The 22,976-nt window shown below is 48.2% G+C and overlaps 1 protein-coding gene and 1 long non-coding RNA gene across 2 annotated transcripts in view; one reads left to right on the forward strand and one right to left on the reverse strand.

Annotated features, from left to right (window-relative positions):
- Positions 1-22,976, reverse strand: part of LOC141051124 (uncharacterized) — a 180,993-nt gene that overhangs the window by 126,498 nt on the left and 31,519 nt on the right. The window lies entirely within an intron of this gene.
- The window catches only part of LOC141051136 (uncharacterized), a 37,532-nt gene continuing 15,551 nt past the window's right edge, over positions 996-22,976 (forward strand). The window contains exons 1-2 of the long non-coding RNA XR_012220573.1: positions 996-1,112; positions 1,243-1,349. This is a non-coding gene — a long non-coding RNA (uncharacterized lncRNA). The remainder of the gene's footprint in view (positions 1,113-1,242; positions 1,350-22,976) is intronic.

The following is a 22,976-nucleotide window of genomic DNA, read 5'->3' on the forward strand; positions in this document are numbered from 1 at the left end:
ACAGCCCCCGATCCCACCAATCATCCCCCAGCATTACACAGCCCCCGATCCCACCAATCATCCCCCAGCATTACACAGCCCCCGATCCCACCAATCATCCCCCAGCATTACACATCCCCCGATCCCACCAAACATCCCCCAGCATTACACTCCCCTTCAAATCCCACCAAACATCCCCCAGCATTACACATCCCCCGATCCCACCAAACATCCCCCAGCATTACACATCCCCCGATCCCACCAATCATCCCCCAGCATTACACATCCCCCGATCCCACCAATCATCCCCCAGCATTACACATCCCCCGATCCCACCAATCATCCCCCAGCATTACACAGCCCCCGATCCCACCAATCATCCCCCAGCATTACACAGCCCCCGATCCCACCAATCATCCCCCAGCATTACACAGCCCCCGATCCCACCAATCATCCCCCAGCATTACACATCCCCCGATCCCACCAATCATCCCCCAGCATTACACTCCCCTTCAAATCCCACCAAACATCCCCCAGCATTACACATCCCCCGATCCCACCAATCATCCCCCAGCATTACACATCCCCCGATCCCACCAATCATCCCCCAGCATTACACATCCCCCGATCCCACCAATCATCCCCCAGCATTACACATCCCCCGATCCCACCAATCATCCCCCAGCATTACACATCCCCCGATCCCACCAAACATCCCCCAGCATTACACATCCCCCGATCCCACCAATCATCCCCCAGCATTACACATCCCCCGATCCCACCAATCATCCCCCAGCACTACACATCCCCCGATCCCACCAATCATCCCCCAGCATTACACATCCCCCGATCCCACCAATCATCCCCCAGCACTACACTCCCCTTCAAATCCCTCCCGGGCATCCCGCTCCCCCTTCGCCCCTTTGTACCTGCAACTTCTTATAAGGTACAGGCTAAATCCAAGTGGTGAGTAAAGGACCTTTGGTGACGTCATGCCCATGTGACTGGGATGACGTCCCAGGAAGAGGCGGGGCTTCCCAGTACAGCCCTGATACCAGGAAGCTTTGGTGCACTGCTCATGACTCTGAGAGGACTGAGGGATCCGGGGGCTGCACAGGGAACAGGAGGAGTGTGTATGTGTGGGAAAGAAGGGGGTCTGCGTGGGGAAGGAGGTGGTGTTACTCGTGTGGGTCTGGATGTGGGTGGGGAGTGAGCAGGGAAGCAGGTGATGGTGATATTCCTTATATGATTCTCTTCCTGTAGGGGGCGCTGAGTCCTGGTTTGTACATGAAGCTCTTTATCTCAGTAATAGTATTGGGTGACACAGGACTGCAGGATTCTGCCCGGCCACCAGGAGGCTCCAAACTGTGGTAAGTCGCCTCCACATTTCGGGCTATATCCTCTCCTCAGATACTACGCTGCTCAGGTTTAGCCTCGTGTCCATAGGAGTGAGGTGCATCTTGTATGTTGCTATGGTGGATGTCCCCCATCATTTTTTCACCATCCCTTGCCTCCATAGTAGTGCACCTCCCTGCAGATGCCATTCTGTCACTGGTCATCTCTTTGCAAAGTGCAGCGATGGTATCCCCACAATCCATGTAAGAGCATTCAAAAGGGTGACACTACAGCGTCCAATGATGTCAGATGAGTATAGTTCTTCCCAAAAATCCTCCCCCTCTCTCCATTTTATTGCCTTGCTACGTTCTGTCCCCTGGGGGTCTCCCACCTTTTTAGATCCTTTGGACACACTTCCCCTTTCCCATCTGCTGCTTTAGAGCCCCTTTCTGTATTTGACGCTTTTCTATGGCTTTTTCCAGTGCTATTGCTTTTTTTGCATTATCCTAGGAAGTGTTATCTGTGGTATGGGGCCCACCAGGGTCCCCTTCCTCCTGATTGGTGGCCTCTTTTTCTGGGCTTTGGTTAACCTCCTGGCTTCTGCTCCAAGGTGCCGAATTGCCGGATAATCTTACCAAATAAGGCTTTTATCACAACTAGACTGCAAATTTTGCTCTGCCTATAGGGGGGCATGATACCACTCCGAACTCCCTCATCCAGCTTGGGGTTAATAGGGTTAATGCTACCACCAGGAAACTCGGGCCACCTTAAGACTCCACCCAAGTTCGGCACCTACCCCTCAAACCTTCCACAGTCCCACCTCCAACTCCACTTCTGCATCACGTCCTCACCAATAACACATTAAGGGCTCATACTCACTTGTGAGAGACTCGTACGAAAACCCAGCACTGCCGCTAGCACTTGTACCGGAGCGTGCGGCTGCATAGACATACATGTAGCGGAACTCTCTGGTCCGAGTTCCGGCCACAGTGCCGGGTTTTCATGCGAGAAACATTCTCGTGCGAGTCTCTTGCAAGTGTGTATGAGCCCTAACAGTTCCCATTGAATACCAGATCATATCCATGGCTATCAGCTTTTGCTTTGGCGGAATGATTTTTTTAAGCTGCCATAACGACATGGTAGATTACTTTGGCCGGGCCCTACTCTCCTCTAACCTATTAAAAAATTCTTCATATATCCAATACTATTTAGATATATTTTTATTTAAGGGAATGAGTCACATACATTTTTTTTTTTTTTTAAATGACCAATAATACCATATACAAGGGACAAATACCGTCACACCATGACCAGACCACATATTACCACCACATAGCGACTGAATAATAATACCACATACAGGGGACAAATACCGCCAAACCACACATACACATTTTGGTATCGCCGCATTTAAAATCGCCCGATCTGTCAATTGAAAAAAAAGTCAACCCGATCGCTAAAAGGCGTAGCGGGAAAAAAAGTCAAAGCGCCAGAACTACTTTTTTTTTGGTTGTTCTGGCATTCAAAAGATAATTTCTTCACCACAATGGTATCAATAAAATGTCAGCTCAGCGCGAAAAAAATAAGCCCTCACCCAACCCGAGATCACGAAGAATGGAAACGGTACGGGTGTCAGAAAATGGTGCTATTTTTTTTTTTTTTTTTAACAAAGTTTGGATTTTTTTTTTCCCCACTTAGATATAAAAGAGCCTAGACATGTTTGGTGTCTATGAACTCGTAATGACCTGGAGAATCATAATGGCAGGTCAATTTTAGCATTTAGTGAACCTAGCAAAAAGCCAAGCAAAAAACAAGTGTGGGATTGCACTTTTATGCAATTTCACTACACTTGGAATTTTTTTTCCCGTTTTCTAGTACACGACATAGTAAAACCAATGGTGTCGTTCAAAAGTACAAGTCGTCCCACAAAACACAAGCCCTCACACGGCCATATTGACGGAAAAATAAAAAAGTTATGGCTCTGGGAAGAAGGGGAGCGAAAAACGAAAATGCCTCCGGGGTTAAGGGGTTAAAATATAGAGTCCACATATACCCATATAAGGATGTATATTGGATCACAGCTATGGAATGTAGTCACTCTTGTGATCCAGTAAGTCCCGTTTTAATATCAGGATGTGAAAGTTTAAAGGCAACCATTCTCCATTCTATAATGCTGTAGATAAGCCCCTGATCTGACCTGCAAGAGAAGAAAAATAACATTATACCCACCTGCGGGGCGGTGCAGTCCGATGGGTGTCACAGGTTTTGGTCCGACTCCTCCCATCTTGTGATGCCACCCCCTACTTGCTTCATGGCTTCCCAGCATCGCACTCCTGCGCAGGCGTACATATCTGCCCTGTTGAGGACAGAGCAAAGTACTGCAGTGTGCAGGCGCTGGGCATCTCTGACCTTTCCCGGCGCCTGCGCACTGCAGTACTTTGCTCTGCCCTCAACAGGGCAGATAAGTACGCCTGCGCAGAGCGCGATGACAGGGAGCCATGAAGCAAGCAGGAGGGCGGTATTGCAAGAAGATAGAAGGAAACAGAACCTGTGACACCCATCGGACCAGACTGCCCCGCAGGTGAGTATCGGGGGCAATGTATCACAGTTAGGTCCATATATATTTGGACAGAGACAACATTTTTCTAATTTTGGTTCTAGACATTACAATGAATTTTAAACAAAGTCAGTCACCTGATCTAAACCCAATTGAGCATGCATTTCACTTGTTAAAGACTAAACTTCAGACAGAAAGGCCCACAAACAAACAGCAACTGAAAACCACCGCAGTGAAGGCCTGGCAGAGCATCAAAAAGGAGGAAACACAGCGTCTGGTGATGTCCATGAGTTCAAGACTTCAGGCAGTCATTGCCAACAAAGGGTTTACAACCAAGTACTAGAAATGAACATTTTATTTACAATTATTTAATCTGTCTAATTACTTTTGGCCCCTTTAAAAACAGGGTGGCACATGTTAAGAAGCTGAAACTCCTAAACCCTTCATCCAATTTTAATGTGGATACCCTCAAATGAAAGCTGAAAGTCTGAACTTCAACTGCATCTGAATTGCTTTGTTTAAACTTCTGTTAGGAGTCAGATTTCTGCCCTTACTATGCAGGAATCCAGACCCTCACATTCTGCATTCTTCTGCTCATTGTCTACTGCAGAAGATATTGCAGAGCAGATTGCCTTGCAGCAACTCTCTCCGGAGGCTAAGTCCTTCTTTCCGTCTTCTGAGCATGCTCGTGAAACGAGCTCTCATTGGTGTTCGGGAGTCAGGTGCTCAGGTCCTGCTCTTAATGCCATTGGTTCAGCTCAGAGTTTTGGAGACTTCCGGAAGGTCCCATTTGCTATAAAAAGTGCGCATGGCTGTTCCGCCATGCATTAGTATAGTCATGCTTGCTGCTGTGTGTATGTTGATGGATGCATGATCTCGTGAATGACTCATTTGAAACCCCATTCCTATGATATTACGATTGTGTGAGGGAATGAGTTATAGCCAGTATTAGCGCCAGCGCGCCATTGCTCCACAAGCACACCTGCTATCGTCTACATCGCGCCTGCGTTTACTGCGGTGTTACCCTGCGGCTTTCTCCACGGGGTGCTGCTGTAGCAGCTTTAGTATGCGTTCTCGGTTGCAACGCTGTTCACACAAGTATTTATGGTAGGTCTAGACGGATGTAGTGCCGTCATTTATAACTACTGCGGTGACCACTTACCGCTTGTGTGCCGCTGAGTCCATGTGTCTCTAACAGGCTCAGCGTTGTTACATTTATCATTTGTAATAGCTGCTCTGTGAATTCAACAGATTGCTTAAGTGCACCTGGGTGTTATCTAACCCTGTGCACACTACCGCCAGATTGCTCTGCCTTCACCTAGCAGCGGTTTTAACATCTACTGCACGGTGGACCCCGAGTGGCGAACGCACTTTATTTATATTTTTTATTTAGTGCCTTCCGCCACTCCTAACAACTTCATTGTGGTAATGTCTAGAACTAAAACTAGAAAAATGTTGTCTCTGTCCAAATATATATGGACCTAACTGTAGCTTATTAAACCAGATGAACCGTATCTGGTGTAAGATGCATATAATTATACAGGAGTGTGACTCCACTCTGGTCAAATCAATACACTCCTCAATTGAGTCCGATACACAAATAACAGCTGTACTGTACTGTGATGCATAGCAGCTCCTCAAGCAACAAGCATGCTACTCCACCCAGGGCTTCCATCAAGACATTACTGCCCTTACTGGTGTATGGGGCCGGGTAGGCAGAGGGAAAGAGGAGGGCTCTGGACATTCTGGCTGCTTGGACCCCTCTCCTCTTTGCTTCTGCCAGTGCTCACCAGGGGCAAAGTGGCCGGTCACCGTCACATACCAACATCTTGTCTGCATAGCTGCTTCTCCTCTCAGCTCATCCTGTCTGGCGCCTGTTTTTAGATTGCCTCCTTCCTACCCACACTTCCAGCCTGTGCAGCATGATGTCTGCACCCTCATGGCTGGATGGAAGCTGCAGCGGTGCAGGACCTCAGTCACCCCTTGAACAGGAGGTAAAGTAAGTCCTGAATGTGTCCGATTGTTTAGCACAGTTGTGAGCAGGATGCTGGATGCAGTAACTGACAGGAGGCAGAGCAAGAGTTAATATTATTTGTTTACTGAACAGGGATAGTTAACAGGGGTATAACAAATAGTGAGGTCACAAATGGTGTACAAGGGTGGTAGACAGTAATAGTAAGCAACAGTTCTTAAGGGTTAACTTATCAGTCCGATGGCTTCCTGAGTATAGATTCCACTTTGCAAACGGCGCCAACGCTGTTAGCGCGTGATGATTCCGGTGTCATCCAGAAGGTGGCGGTGATCCGGATCCTGCCAGTAGTGCTGAGTCTGTGTTGACTGCAACGGGGTCCTAGGTCCAGTGTATGCTGTGTAGGGTGAGGTACAGTCCAAAATACTGTCTGAGCTAAACGGGGCTCAACAGATGTATGCCGGGGTTTCTGAGCACAGTTCAAGTTGAGTCAACAGGCCCTTACTAAGCAGCACGTGCATGATTTGAGCCCAGAGCGTCTGGCACCTTGAGTTCCGGGAACCAGAGTGCACACGGCACGTGTCTTAGGTCGTCGCAGGGAAGAACAAGCGCAGGCGTTAGCTACAACTCAGAAAACGGAGCCTCCACTTCCCCCTGCTGCGCGCTGTCTCTTCCCACCAAGACTGACCTCTTCCACGCGCCCTCAGGTCTCTCTAGCTTAGCCACTCCCCCTCTTGTACAGTGCAAAGGTTAGTTCGGGTTCCTAGTCCTTCCCCAGGACAACAGGAGACAAACCCAACAGTTCCAGACCCGGTGCAAGAGAGGTATCCCCGGTCTGGTTTTTCTTCTTACACTCCCCCTCTCCTTTTGCTCGCCATTCCATGGGCGAGATTTCTTGAAGTAGGCGTTGACATTTTCCTATTCCTTGGATGACCCGCTGCCAAATAAATTGGTCTTAGTTGTATCTGTTGGGAGGTATTCCAGCTGTTTTCTATTTCGTGCACCATAAGTCAAAGGGAGTAGTCGAGTTGGAATGAGTAGTTGAGTCGGGTTGAACATATGAGGACAGGGACGCGCCCAGATCTAATGGAGCAGCCATTTCAGGTCCCTGTCCTTCGGGGTCTACAGGAGGCAGATCAAGAAATTCTTCACTATCAGCATTTATAGGAAAGTGTGTTTCAGGAGCACTTTGCATCTCCTCTGGATCAGTATCTCTTGACAAGCAAGGGAGTAGCATATTCCGACAGACTACCCGGGTAAGAGCACTGTCTTCCGCCTCAGGCTGAACTTCGTAGACGGGACCTTCCAAGCTGATTCTTCGTTTCACGCGATACAGAGTTTTCTCCCACCGTTATTCTAGCTTGTCCCTAGGGCGTTTATCTCGGACCAGTACCCGGTCCCCAGCTTGAAGAGCTGTCCCTCGCAGATGAGCTATCTCTGGATCTTCCATTTCCCGAAACTTAGTCCCCACCAAGCGGTGCAGTGTCTGCAGATGGTGGTGATGTTCTCAAACCCAGGTGGACACCCCCATCCGTGGGTAGTCCTCCTCTAGATCCAACTTCAGTTCAGTAATTTCTCCTCCCGGTCGTCCGAACAGCAGGGTCTAAGGCGTGTGCACGGTGGTGGAATGGACTCGATTATTGTTCACCCAAACCAGTTCAGCCACAAATTCAGGCCAACAGATTTTTCAGTCTTCCTCTAGTGTCCTCAACATCTGAATTAGGGTTCGATTGAATCGTTCACAAGCTCCGTTTCCCTGGGGATCATAAGGCGTTGTCCAAGATTTGTCAAACTGGTACAGGCGCTGCAGTTTTTCCTTCACTCGCCCTTAGAAACAGGCGCCTTAATCGGAGTGTATTCTCTTTGGGCAGCCATATACCTGAATTAAATTTCTGCAGATAGCTTGGGCCGCTGACTCAGCAGTTTGATCCCTAGTCGGAGTCACAACAGCAAACTTGGTGAAGTGGTCGGTCATCACCAGACAATGCTCATATCCAAGGTGAGCCGGGCCTATCATCAGGTAATCTATCATCAATTCTTCTAGAGGGGTGGAAGTCATGATGGTCTGTGTGGGAGCTCTCTGTTCCGGAGGTTTAGATAACTCACAACTTCTACACAGCCGACAGGCCTCTTCCACTCTGGCTTTCAGTCGAGGATGATAGACTAGCCTTTGTAACCACTGGAAAGTCTTCTCTTGACTGAAATGCGCCCCCCCTCTCGTGCTTCTGTGTCCACCTTGTGAATCAGCGTCTCTGGGATCACCACTTGCCAGGTTACACCCAGATCCCATTGCAACTGAATCTTCTGGTACAGCAGCCCATTTTGCAGTTGGAGTCTTTCCCAGTGCCGAAGAATCTGTAGAGTCCCTGGGGACAGAGCGTCCCTCTCTCTGGGTAGTTGTTTGAGAGTTACACACTGTCGCAATTGAGTGAGTCACCTAGACACCTCTCCATGAGTCGCTGAAAAGTCACGGGGGCGTTAGCAAGTCCAATTGGCATCCGATTGACTTCGAACAACCCCTTAGGCAGTATGAAGGCCGTCTTCACTCGGTCGTGTTCGGATATGGGTACTTGCCAATAGTTGCTGGCCAAATCCAACGACGAGACGTATTTTGCGCTTCCCAGCGCAATGATTCCTCAATCCTTGGCAACAGATACGAATCCTGCAAAGTACAGGCGTTCAATTTCCGATAGTTCACACAGAAACGTAGAGTTCCATTTTTCTTCCACACTAATACAATAGGAGAAGCCCACGGGTTCTGGCTCTCTCGAATAACTCCACTTTGTAACATTTGAGTCAGCATCTCCTTCACCTCTTTGTACATTTGTGGTGGGATTTGTCGGTATCATTCTCTAATGATAACAAAGCAAAACCCAGCGCACCGCAATATCGAAAAATTTACCTATAATATGATTCCAGGGTGCAACCACAGTAGTAAAGATAGATAGATCAACTGATAAGAAAAGCACTAATGGAATTATGCACACCACAACAATGTACAAAATTAACATCAGATTTATTGGCACACAAAAATAATTAAAACACAATTAAAAACCAAATTGCTGTGTCCACTCAAAGCAATTTACCCAGTAATAATTCCCATACATGAGAATAATACAAAAATTATGCCCAATAACAATTACGAAAAAAAAACCTCACCTAGTAGCTCATGAGGCAAAACTACATTATATCCTATATCCCCAATCCACCACCAAAGGTGCCCGGTGGAAGTAAAAACCCCCTAGTGGGAAAAAGTAATGATAGAGGGAAATGACCTAAATCGCCAGTCAAATAACTGGTAATCACAAAAAGCCTAAGGAGGGGCCCATGTAATTAGGAAAACCTCCCATAAGGGCCCTGATAGCGGCACCAAGGATAAATATATTACCTAGAGGGAGTCAGACGCAAGAATAATCCCATAGATAAGGATCCAGAGTGGACAACAGACATGGCCCCACGCGTATCGTCCCCCAGGTGGGGCTTCGTCAGGGTGAGTGAACCACATCGTGGCCTGGCAACCTTAAATATACCTAAGTTAATTATTAAACAACCCACTGGTGTGATTACCATAGGTAGCCCAGAAGTAGACCGCCCTGAGACGGACTGCCCATGATCGTTGGTATCAGGGCAGGAAGAGGAGGCGCGCCTGCGCCAAATGGAACGCAATAACATAATGCGCCTGCGTGAAGTGGAAAAAAAATGACCTGCGTATGACCACTATAGTCAGAGCAGGATGAGAAGATCGCACCTGCGCCAAGTGGAACGCAGGCTCGGCAGTGCGCCTGCGTGAAGTGGAACGCAGGTGACCACTATAGTCAGAGCAGGGTGAGGAGATTGCGCTTGCGCCAAGTGGAATGCAGGGTCGCCAGTGCGCCTGTGTGAAGTGGAAGCAGGTGCACACCTTCAGGATGTAAAAGCGGTCCGGGGAGGGAGCGCCATAAATTATGAACACGCTACAGCCATAATAAAGGAAAAATGCGCATGCGCAAAAATACGGCAAAGAAAGAAACGCTCCTGTAAAAAAGAGAGGAACCTGAGCGCTAAGAACTCCAGCCGGCATACTGGACTGGATCACGCACAATCAAAACAGGCGCACATGCAACTCACCATAACCCACCATACAGGACACACAAAAACACACATACCATCCCCAGGGGAAGATCAACAAGCATGACACATGTAACATGACAAGGCAAACATGTACAAATGAATATGACAAAAGCAAATAATAAGAACATGCTAAAACGGCATGGCAATAACATGAATAATTTCTTTATTTGTTATAGTATAATGACACAAATAGCCTAATATTTTACAAAATGCCTGAATAATAGGAAGGATATCAGTATTCCATTCAAAAAGCAAGAATGGCATAAAGGGCACAATTGTCCCATAATATAAATATGGATACGCGTAATTTTCTGGGGGGTTGTTCCAGTTCTCCCTTGACCCATGAGGATTTACTATGTTTACAGAGGTCTTTCATGGCATATTTTTACAGGTGGCTATATTTAATCCTTGTCTTGTTAGCTGGGATGCCTTATTTTGGGTTTACCCCCCCGTTTTCTACTTACTAGCAAGATTTTCTATCCGTGTAACTTATTCTCATGATGGATCCTCCTATTTTTAAGCAGATTTCTAATAAAAAGTTGAATTTTATGGATAGAAATGCTGGAAAATCCGTTTTTCTTCGATGTTGCATGACTGTCCCATTCAAACCTGTGGCCTTATTACCTTGCAGCAGAAAGTCAGCATTTAAGGTGGTGGTGAGAGGGACTAGGAATAGGAGTTAGTGGTGACATTTTTCAATATCAAGTATATGGATGTTATTGCAAAATATTACTGTTATTCTTAAAATTTAATGAAGTTATTTGGAAAATGGAACATTTTTTATTTTCCATACATAAATACAATTAAACATGTATATGTTACATACAAAAAGAACAAAGAAAAACATTTTGTTATATATATCCCAAATATATATCTCAGTGGAATGTCTCACATGCCCTAGTGTCATTATCCTTTAGTCAGTGGTGGGATTCAAATTTTTAACAACAGGTTCTGCGTTTGTAGGAAAACCACACCCATTTTAAGACACACCCATTTTAAGACACACCCATTATCAAGCCACACCCATTTAACGCACCTTTTCCTCAAACATATACAAGTAGGGGCGCAGTCAAGGAGCTGTTCCCTATAGGCAGCACAGGTCCACAATAGGCAGCATTGTTCCCTATAGGCAGCACAGGTCCCCAATAGGCAGCACAGGTCCCCAAAAGGCAGCACTGTTCCCTATAGGCAGCACAGGTCCCCAATAGACAGCACAGGTCCCCAATAGACAGCACAGGTCCCCAATAGACAGCACAGGTCCCCAATAGACAGCACAGGTCCCCAATAGACAGCACAGGTCCCTAATAGGCAGCATTGTTCCCAAATAGGTAGCACAGGTCCCCAATACACAGCACAGGTCCCCAATAGACAGCACAGGTCCTCAATACACGCCACAGGTCCCCAATACACAGCACAGGTCCCCAATAGGCAGCATTGTTCCCTATAGGCAGCACAGGTCCCCAAAAGGCAGGCACAGGTCCCCAATAGGCAGCACAGTGCTGAACAGGTCCTCTGTCCCCTCTAGTCCTCTCTGGACTCCTTTCTCTCCCTCAGACTCCTCAGTCCCCTCTGGACTCATCTGACCCCTCTAGTCCTCTGTCCCTTCTGTCCCCTCCAGACTTCTCTCTCCCCCCAGACTCCACTGTCCCCTCAGACTCCACTGTTCCCTCCAGACCTCTCTCTGTCCCCTCCAGACCTCTCTGTTCCCGAGACTCCACTGTCCCCCCCCCCCCCAGACTCAGCGTGTTCCATGTACCTGAGCGCCTGACCGTGTCCTCACAGCACCACACGCTCTCTGGGCACTTGCTGCAGGACGGAGGCGCGTCTCCTTGGTGATATACGGTAGCTGTAGTTCCGGGTTCTTGCTTCCTGGGGCTGGGCTGGAGGTGAGCTCTGTGCTCCCTGTGGATGTGACGCGGCGATCCCCGCACTGTGCTGGCTGCAGCTCCGGCCCCTGTATACAGGGTCGGACTGGGGTGTCTAGGGCCCACCAAGGGAATTAATTTTAGGGGCCCACCTACAGTAATGTTCAACTCAACATTTAGGCTTTGAGACCGCGGAATTACACCATGGGTTCTTTTGCCGTATATCCCACGCCAAATCTGCATCATTTCAGCATCCTAATTCTACTAAAAGCTGCACCGTTGTTCATATGCTGCAGATCTTTCCGCACTACGATTCATTTAATCCTTTAGGGCCGCAGGCCTGTTTTCACCTTAATGCCCAGGCCATTTTTTGCAAATCTGACCTGTGTTACTTTGAAGTTAAAAAGTGACCCCATTTTGGAATCTACACCCCCAAGGATTGACGTAGGGGGTATAGTGATCACTTTGTCCCAACAAGAGTTCCATGGTAGATGCTACACAGCCCAGCCAATCGAAGCGTTCGTATCTGCAGGGGGGCTAAAATTCGCCCGGACCAGCCAGGCAGCGTTGCTGCCTGCCGGTCTTAGCGGCGAAAGCCTCCCGGTACCCGTGCGATTAGCTGCCCCAATAGGCAGCACAGGTCCCCAATAGGCAGCACAGGTCCCCAATAGGCAGCACAGGTCCCCAATAGGCAGCACAGGTCCCCAATAGGCAGCACAGGTCCCCAATAGGCAGCACATACAGACAGTAACTCACTGACCCGGCGTTGGCCTGTGTACCAGATACACAGGCGACAGGCTGCAACGCGTCTGACTCTGAAGAAGAAGACAGTCACTGTATTCCCGCGGCCGCGGTTGAGGCCTCCTGGATGGCCAGGCCCCGCACCGCCCGTCCTGCTCCTCCGGGTGTGCGCAAATCACCGGTCCGTCACGCTGCCTGGGCTCAGCTCACATTGACTTGACAAGTCTGGGCAGTGGCGGTGACTCCTCCAGCGAGCTCCAGTTACCCGCCAATGCCGCACTGCGCGCAGGAATCAGTGCGCGGGGCGGGGGCCTCCGGGGTGTGCTGTGCTCTGTCCAGTAGTCAGAGACAGAGCAGAGAACGACCCGACGTATCAATGCGCAGTATCCGGCGCGGCGGGCGGGACTAGGAAGCAGAGCAAGAGTCCTCTGCTCCTGCTCCTTGCCGGCTGCACTGCAGGAACATCAAAGTACCGGATCGCGGCTGTGAATCTCCCCGGTTCGGGGAACTGGCTGCTTTTTTAACAACCGGTTCCACCGAACCGGGGAGAACCCGCTGAATCCCACCCCTGGGCAGGGCCGGCTCCAGGTTTTTGAGGGCCCCGGGCAAAAAAGTCTCAGTTGGCCCCCCCTTAACACATACCACGACTCATGCCGTGTGACATCCGTGGTGACGGCCAAAAACGGACTTCTCTCTGTGTGGATCACACGGACGCATGTGATCCACACGGACACTCGCTCTGTGGCAAAACACGTTCATGTGATGGAGGCTACTGATTAGTAGTGTACGCATGAAAGAAAGAAGAGAGAGCGAGAACAGAGAGAGAACAGAGAGAAAGAAAGAGGGGAAATAAAGAACAGAGAAAGAAAGGAAGAACAGAGAGAGAAAGAAAGAACAGAGAAAGAAAGAACAGAGAAGGGAAATAAAGAACAGAGAAAGAAAGAGAATGGTAGGAAGAACAGAGAAAGATACAGAGAGAGAAAGAAAGAACATAGAACGAACAGAGAAAGAAAGAAAGAAAATGAAGAACAGAGAGAGAAAGAAAAGAACAGAGAAAGAGAAAGAAAGAGGGAAAAGAAAGAACAGAGAGAAAGAAGAAAGAAAGAAAAAGAACAAAGAGAAAGAAAGAGTGGACAGAAAAAAAGAACAGAGAGAGAAAGAAAGAAGGGAATAAAGAACAGAGAGGGAGAGAAAAAAGGGGAAAGAAAGAACGGAGAGAGAAAAAGAGTTGACAGAAAAAAAGAACAGGGGGAGAGAGAGAAAAAGGAGGGGAAAGAAAGAACAGAGAGGTAGAGGGGAAAGAACAGAGAGGAAGAGGGGAAAGAAAGAACAGAGAAAGAGAAAGAAAGAGAGAACAGACAGAGAAAGAACAGAGACAGAAAGAAAGAACAGAGAGCGAAAGAAAAGATTAGAGAGAAAGAACAGAGAGAGAAAGAAACGGAGAAAAATTCTATAAAGATACTATAGCAGCCCAGCTCCCATTGTAGTGCCTACCTGAGCCTCCTGGTGCAGGACATATCATGAGCCGCTCACATGGCCGACATCCCCGATTCCAAGGCGATCTCGCTGTCCGCTGTCAGAGGAGGACACGGTGATGGATCTGAAGCATTCCCTGAAGTGCCTCCATGGTTCCGTCACAATCTCCTACTGAAATGACCTAATTTCTGGTCAGCTTCCAGCACGTCACTTCCGGTAGAACGTTACGTGCAAGTTTTAAATTGCTCCTTGGGGCTCTGCTGTGTACTCCTGTGTCCCACGGGGAAAGTAAGCTCCCGGCTGGGGCAGTCTCTCTCTCAAAATTGGGACTGTCTCGCTGGATCCGGGACGGTTGGGACTCGGGAGGTATAAATGCTCCCCACTATGCACCTCGTACACACACGGCTCCACTTTGAATGCCTCGTACACACACGGCTCCGCTCCGTACACCTTGTACACACGCAGCTTCACTCCGTACACCCCCGGCTCTGCTCCGCTCCATAAACACACGGCTCAGCTCCGTACACACAGGGCTTCGCTCCGTACACCTCGTACACACAGGGCTTCGCTCCGTACACCTCGTACACACACGGCTTCGCTCCGTACACCTCGTACACACACGGCTTCGCTCCGTACACCTCGTACACACACGGCTTCGCTCCGTACACCTCGTACACACACGGCTCTGCTCCGTACACCTCGTACACACACGGCTCTGCTCCGTACACCTTGTAAACCCCTCCTGACCCCACCCAAGAACACACACGGCTCTGCTACATCCACCTTGTTAAACCCCTCCCTGACCCCACCCAAGTACACACACGGCTCTGCTACATCCACCTTGTAAACCCCTCCTGACCCCACACAAGTACACACACGGCTCTGCTACATCCACCTTGTAAACCCCTCCCTGACCCCACACAAGTACACACACGGCTCTGCTACATCCACCTTGTTAAACCCCTCCCTGACCCCACACAAGTACACACACGGCTCTGCTACATCCACCTTGTAAAACCCCTCCTGACCCCACCCAAGTACACACACGGCTCTGCTACATCCACCTTGTAAACCCCTCCTGACCCCACACAAGTACACACACGGCTCTGCTACATCCACCTTGTAAAACCCCTCCTGACCCCACACAAGTACACACACGGCTCTGCTACATCCAACTTGTTAAACCCCTCCCTGACCCCACACAAGTACACACACGGCTCTGCTACATCCACCTTGTAAAACCCCTCCCTGAGCCCACACAAGTACACACACGGCTCTGCTACATCCACCTTGTAAACCCCTCCTGACCCCACACAAGTACACACACGGCTCTGCTACATCCACCTTGTAAAACCCCTCCTGACCACACCCAAGTACACACACGGCTCTGCTACATCCAACTTGTTAAACCCCTCCCTGACCCCACACAATTACACACACGGCTCTGCTACATCCACCTTGTAAACCCCTCCCTGACCCCACACAAGTACACACACGGCTCTGCTACATCCACCTTGTAAAACCCCTCCCTGACCCCACACAAGTACACACACGGCTCTGCTACATCCACCTTGTTAAACCCCTCCTGATCCCACACAAGTACACACACGGCTCTGCTACATCCACCTTGTAAAACCCCTCCTGACCTCACACAAGTACACACACGGCTCTGCTACATCCACCTTGTAAAACCCCTCCCTGACCCCACACAAGTACACACACGGCTCTGCTACATCCACCTTGTAAAACCCCTCCCTGACCCCACACAAGTACACACACGGCTCTGCTACATCCACCTTGTAAAACCCCTCCTGACCCCACACAAGTACACACACGGCTCTGCTACATCCACCTTGTAAAACCCCTCCTGACCCCACACAAGTACACACACGGCTCTGCTACATCCAACTTGTTAAACCCCTCCCTGACCCCACACAAGTACACACACGGCTCTACTACATCAACCTTGTTAAACCGCTCCCTGACCCCACTGTCCCACACATAAACGTTACCTCATCCATCCAGACCAGCACCATAATGAAAAGCGACCAGAACAGCAGAGTCCTGCAGCCGCCCTGATCATGTGACCCCTGACTCCTCCCCTCCTGTGACCTCATCACAGGTCCTGTGCTGGCACCGCACACAAGATTACAGCCGAAGGAAGCGATGATCATTGCTGGCTGTAAGGGGCTGCGTCACTGCGTGGGTCCCTCGCGGAGGGCGCAGGATGGGGTCAGTACATGGGGGCGTGGCGGCAGCCGGCGGGTATCCCGGACAGCGTGAGTGGGCCCTCCCATCTCGCCAAGGCCCCGGCACTTGCCCGGGTGCTGACGCCGGCCCTGCTCCTGGGTACGAGCGACCAGTGAGTGACAGTGACATTCGGGGGCAGGGCCCACCGAGGGATCCAACGGTTCCTCGGTGGGCCAGTCCGAGCCTGCCTGTATAGTCCTCAGAACCGGATCGCGGCTCTGAATCTCCCCGGTTCGGGGAAACGGCTGCTTTTTTAACAACCGGTTCCACCGAACCGGGGAGAACCCGCTGAATCCCATCCCTGCCTTTAGTCCTTATTGCATACTCTAAAGCCCCACGTTTAGCAATTTGGGTTAGCCTTCAATACCGTGTATCCTGCTTACAGCGGTGTCATCCATCATTCTATCCCTAAGAAATTGTATGGATCATAAACCAGGAGTATCTAGCCATGGACCCCAGACTTTTTCATATTTATGCATAACCTCTCTTTTCTTATGTATGCTCTTCTTCATTCTAATTATGGGATGCATTCTGTTATTAAAGTCTGATAACGGCGGAGTGTACTTTGAATCCATCGAATAGTTATGCAGTTTCTGGCCAGGAATAAGATTCTAGAGATACCTATTTGTATCAGGTCAAAATCCATTTCATCCTCTAGCATTCCCAGGTTACATATTTTAGGATTTATCTGTAAGTCAATACTCTATATAATACTGTATAATATTTATATACTCTGTGAATTAACCTAAGTATCCCCTTCCAGTAATTTCCCAGAGCGGGGCATGCATTAAATCTGCATTTTCCCTTTAACACATTAGTCATCTGATCTTATTCCTATTTTATATAAGTAGCTAGGAGTTCTATACTTTCTATGTATGAGATACATTTGTGACAACCTTTGTCCTTCTTATCTTGATAAATGTGGAGCAAATTCCATAATTGTGCTCCATTGTCCTTCACTGATATGGCTGACATCATCTTCCCATTTATTTGAGTCTTATAGGGAACCGTTTCAGAACGTCTGATATTAGGTATTTATATATGAGGGATATCAGTGATTTAGAGGAAGATTCCGGAAAATGTAACATTTAATGATGATTTACTATTGGACTGATCCATAACTCTGTAAATAAGGGCTCACGTTTCTGTGTGGAACAACCGGACCGCACTTGATCTCCTACCTCTAGATGGGTTAGAAAATTGGATTTCATCAGGTATTACGAGACTCAGACGTCTATAGTCCAATAATGCTTTCTGTTCTTCTCAGCAATTACAGGAGGAATAGAAGCTCCTCATAGATGATTTTATCATTATAGTCAGATATGACAAACCTTTGATGCACAAAACAGGATTAAGAAACCATAAATTTAGTCAGACACGTTGCTAAACACAATACCAAATTCAGGGAGAACGTCTGGTATGACTTCTGGACTTTATAAAATGTTGCCACCTAAATATTTGGAAAATTATCCCCTTGTAATTATGGGCAAATTGAAAAGGGACATTCAGCCTGATACTGACAACCAGTAGACAAGCATCCTTAAAGTGGTCAGATCTATACACAGTACCTAAGGGAAAGTAGTAGTCTGTCACAATTATATAATCCACAGGGGATATATGACCCCTGTTTCTCCATGAGGTCGGAAGACACTACCATTCAAAATTTTGGGGTCACCCAGACAACCTTGTATTTTCCATGAAAACTCAAACTTTTATTAATCAAATGAGTTGCCAAATGAATTTAAAATCTAGTCCAGACATTGACAAGGTTCGAAAAAAAGATTTTTACTTGAAATAATAATTTTCTCCTTCAAACTTTGCTTTCATCAAAAAATGCACCCTTTGCAGCAATTACAGCATTGCAGACCTTTGGCATTCTAACAGTTAATTTGCTGAGGTAATCTGGAGAAATTTCACCCCATGCTTCCAGAAGCCCCTCCCACAAGTTGGTTTGGCTTGATGGGCACTTTTTGCATACCATACAGTCAAGCTGCTCCCACAACAGCTCAGTGGGGTTGAGATCTGGTGACTGCGCTGGCCACTCCATTAAAGATAGAATACCGGGGGGGCGTGGCTATGTAGCAGCGAGAGAGTACACGCTTAGCAAGAGCTCCTACCATCCTGTCATTATCCGGCCAGCAGACCCTTACTTCCGCGGTATAACTGCGGATTTTCGGACCCCTCCGGACTCTGGGACGCTCCTGGGCCCCTGTGGGAGAGCGGGGCTGGACGCCTGAGGGCTTGTGGCGGTGAGGACCGGGGCTGCCGGCGGGGCCTGCACGGGACGGCGGCCATCTTGGAGGCGCGCACTCTGACAGTGGAGACGCGGCGCCGGACCCCTTGCTGTAGAGCTTGAGGAAGGTGAGCAGGCACACTGAACACTTGTGAGGGACGAGCGGTGTGTGCCCTGAAAGATTGGGCCCCGCGTCCCCCTCTCTGCTATAATTACCTGCCTGCTGGTGCCATTACTGTGGGACTTGGATCCCTCTGACTGCTGTCCCTGTGAGGTCCTGAGGATCTCTCCCCGGGCTATAAGGACACTTGTCTGCTACTTGGGGCTGGACATTGTTTTCCTGTGTGACTGTAGGTTTGTGCTGCTCCTGGGACCCTGCAGCCACCATTTGATAAACTTTCTCCGTCTATAGCCTTGGGTTTAGGGAACTCCAGAGTGCACCGTTTCTGATATACAAGCCTACAACTTGCAGTAACCACCGATCCACCAAACCGCTGCACGACCAACTCTACCCTCGCCTACTGTATCCTCACCCATCCCGTTGTAGATTGTGAGCCCTCGCGGGCAGGGTCCTCTCTCATCCTGTACCAGTCGTGACTTGTATTGTTTAAGATTACTGTACTTGTATGTATTATGTATACCCCTCCTCACATGTAAAGCGCCATGGAATAAATGGCGCTATAATAAATAATAATAATAATATCCGGCTGTGCCCTACTGCTACTGCAATGAGTCGTTCCAAGGGGCCTGGAACAGCGGCTGAAAGGCTGAAGGAATATGCCAGAGTAGATCATGCTGACAGCTCAAGATCACTTAAAAATAATCCTTCACAGTCTCAGCATAAGAACCGCCCCTCTGAGGGTGGGGAGGAAAGTGAGCAGGAGGAATTAACCCTTAAGCAAGCGTCTGAGCAACTCATGCAGGCCATCTCCTTAACCAGGTCGTCTCTGTCTGGGAAGATAGAGGACGTGCACAATGAAGTGGGACGCCTCTGACAAGACATACAAGCCATGAAGGGCCGCATCACGGAGGTGGAGACGTGGGTTTCCCAGGTAGAAGACACCATCACACCTATGGAAGCCAAACTAATGAAAGTGGCAGGCTCTATGAACGCATGGAGGCAAAAAGCGGATGACCTGGAGAATAGAATGTGTCGGAAAAACATCTGAATTATTGGTCTGCCGGAGCGCTCGGAAGGACAATATCTGGAGCAATTCCTAGAAGATTGGCTTAAAACCACTTTGGGAGATGAGTCCTCCCCAATCTTTGCGGTGGAAAGGGCTCACAGGGTCCCTACTAGACCTCTTCCTCCTGGAGCCCCACCTAGACCTTTTCCTGCGTGTCTCAACTGCAGGGATAGAGACGTGGCTCTGCTTCTGGCGCTGCAAAAGAGTCCTATCAAGTTCAACAATGCCACAATCTCAATTTTCCCAGACTTCTCAATGGAACTTCAGAAACAACGGGCGCAGTTTACGGAGGTCAAGAGACATCTACGGGAGAGGAATATTATATACTCGATGATTTACCCGGCCTGGCTCCAGGTGGTCCACGAGGGTTCTACTTTGTTTTTCACAGATCCAGCGGAGGCGGCAGCGTGGCTAAGGTCTCGCAAAGGGTCTGCTGCAAAGGAATCCTAATGTATTTATTGCTAGTTGGTATTTTTCTATTAATCGGCTGATTGGAGCTTTGCTGGATAGCGTCCAAGTTACCAACAATACTGGACACTGGGCTCAGTGATGGTATCCCCTTGTTTGCTTCGTGACGGGAGTACAGGACTCTGCTCCCACGTTGTTTGTTGTTTATTCACTTTGTTTTTTTCCATAGTGGTTTTTTGTATTGTTTAGGTAGTAATTGCAGCCGACAACAATTTCAGTCGCTAGGTGGCGTCTCTAAATTTTGCCTGATTAATATTATGCATCATATTCAGCGGAGGAAAATATTGGGTCTGAGTTGATATGTATGACATGGAATGTGAGGGGTATAAAAACCCCTCAGAAAAAGATCAAGGTTTTCTCACAGGTCAGACATTATCGCCCTCACATTGTGGCCTTGGTGGAGACGCACCTGACTAGGGATACAGCGCGCTGCGTACAGAAGCCTTGGGTACAATAGTCTGCCCATACATTCCATACCAGCTACTCGAGAGGGGTATCACTGTTGGTACATAAAGACGTCAGATGGGAACCAAGGGAGACTCGGAGGGATCCTGAGGGTCGTTTTATTTTCGTCCATGCATTGATAAACACCAGGAAATATGTAGTCTTATGCATTTATAACCCCCCCGGCTCGTATATGCATTCTGCATAAGGCAATGAGTTTTGCCCTTAATTACCCAGACGCGGATGTTATTTGTATGGGAGACTTTAATATGGTCATGAACAACAGCCTTGATAAATTAAGGCTGGATGATGGGGGGTCCTCTCCATCGACTACAACCCCGTTGTCATTATTTATTGAGGGTGGTGGGTGGTTAGATTTGTGGATGGTGCGTTACCCTGAGTTAAGGGAATATACTTGCCACTCATCCACTAAACGCTTTCTATCACGCATAGACTATATATTTGGTTCTAACGGTCTGGCAATGTGGGTGACTGATATAGAGCAAGGAAGTAGGGGGATCTCAGACCATAGTCCGGTCATCCTTAAACTCAAATATGGGCGAGTGGACAGTGGGATAGCTTGGAAGTTGAATCCTTTCTGGTTAAAATTGATGGGGCCTCATGACAGAACGATTGATCAGTTGCATTGCTTCATCGCATCCCACCCGGAACCTCAAGATATTAATTTATTTTGGAATGCCCTTAAGGCATACCTGGAGGGGCTGTTTGTCCTCCACGATCTCTTATATTAAGTGGGTAACCTCAAGAAAGGATGACGAGGTGGAGCAATGACTGAAAGACGCAGAGGCAACATATATATCTAACCAAACCAGTGGGAACAGGATTGAGTGGTTGGCTACACAGAGGTTATATACTCAGCACGTGGACACTAAATCTAAGCGTAAACTATTTTTTTACTCTTCAATCCTATTTCGAATTGGGGAATCAGACGGGTAAATTTTTGGCTTATCTGGTGCGCCAACATAGCACCTCTAATACAATATTACAGATTCGTGGGGCGGACGGTATATTGGGGTCTTCAACTGAAGAGATTCTTGGCTGTTTTCAGGACTACTACAGGTCACTTTTATGAATCTAAAAGTGACTTTGACACTTCGGGGTGTTTAGACTATTTGTCAGATGTATCATTCCCCACATTACATCCTGAGCAGCGAGCCCTTATGGACGCTGTGTTCACCGCAGAGGAGATAGTAAATGCTATGACAGACATGGCTTCTGGGAAGGCCCCTGGACCTGATGGGTTCCCTATTGAATTATATCGGAAGTACCGCAATATATTGACGCCTCTTCTGGTGAAGGTATTTCGGGGAATTTGGGAAGGGAATTCTATGCCTGAGTCCTTTTATGAAGCCAACATCATAGTGCTTAGGAAAGAGGGGAAGGACCCTTTGGAATGTGGATCCTATCGTCCCATCTCGTTAGTAAATGTGGACTATAAAATTTTCACCAAGATTCTAGCTACTAGACTGAACTCAATTATATTGAACCTTGCACATCCTGATCAAACGGGCGTTATGCCTGGTAAAAGTACTTCTATTAACATCAGAAGAGTCCAGTCAATAGTCCAATATAGCTCCCTAATGCCAGACAACAAATGGACATTGGCATCGTTAGATGCCGCCAAGGCTTTTGACTCTCTGGAGTGGCCTTTCCTCTCCGCATGTTTGCAAAGGTATGGCTTTGGCAATAAATTTATAACATGGATCAAAGTATTATACATGAAACCTAAGGCCCGTATTATAATAAATAATTCTATATCTGAGTCCTTCGCATTATACAGGGGAACTCGTCAGGGTTGTCCTCTTTCCCCGACCCTCTTCGCCCTTGCGATTTAGGCACTGGCAATGCATATAAGATCCTCCCCTAACATCCAAAGCATAGATATAGCAGGTCGGGTGGATACCATAGGCCTTTATGCCGATGATATGGTGGTATTCTTGAATGAGGTGGAAGAAACTTTGCCACAGGTGATATCCCTTATAGATAGATTCAGTAAATATTCAGGTCTACATATAAATTGGGAGAAGTCTGCCCTGTTACCCCTTTCCCATGCCCCGATGCCCCAGCTGGAGGCTCTCTCCTCGCTGTCTACTGTATCTAGTTTTAAATATTTGGGCATCCATATGTCTAACAATAGTACGCTTGATCTACAACTTAATGTCCACCCACTGGAACTAGCTAATGTTAAATTTGCATCCTGGAGTAGGCTCCCATTGTCTGTAGCCGGCCGCATTAATCTGATTAAAATGATATTGCTCCCTAAATTTAGCTACTCCCTTCAGCACAGTGCGGTAGCGGTGCCCAGGTCCTTTTTTGTTACTCTCAATTCCCTGGTCACGTC

The sequence above is a fragment of the Dendrobates tinctorius genome, unplaced genomic scaffold (genome assembly GCF_039654945.1).
Source record: "Dendrobates tinctorius isolate UK_male_01 unplaced genomic scaffold, ASM3965494v1 ptg000155l, whole genome shotgun sequence".
NCBI lineage: Eukaryota > Metazoa > Chordata > Amphibia > Anura > Dendrobatidae > Dendrobates > Dendrobates tinctorius.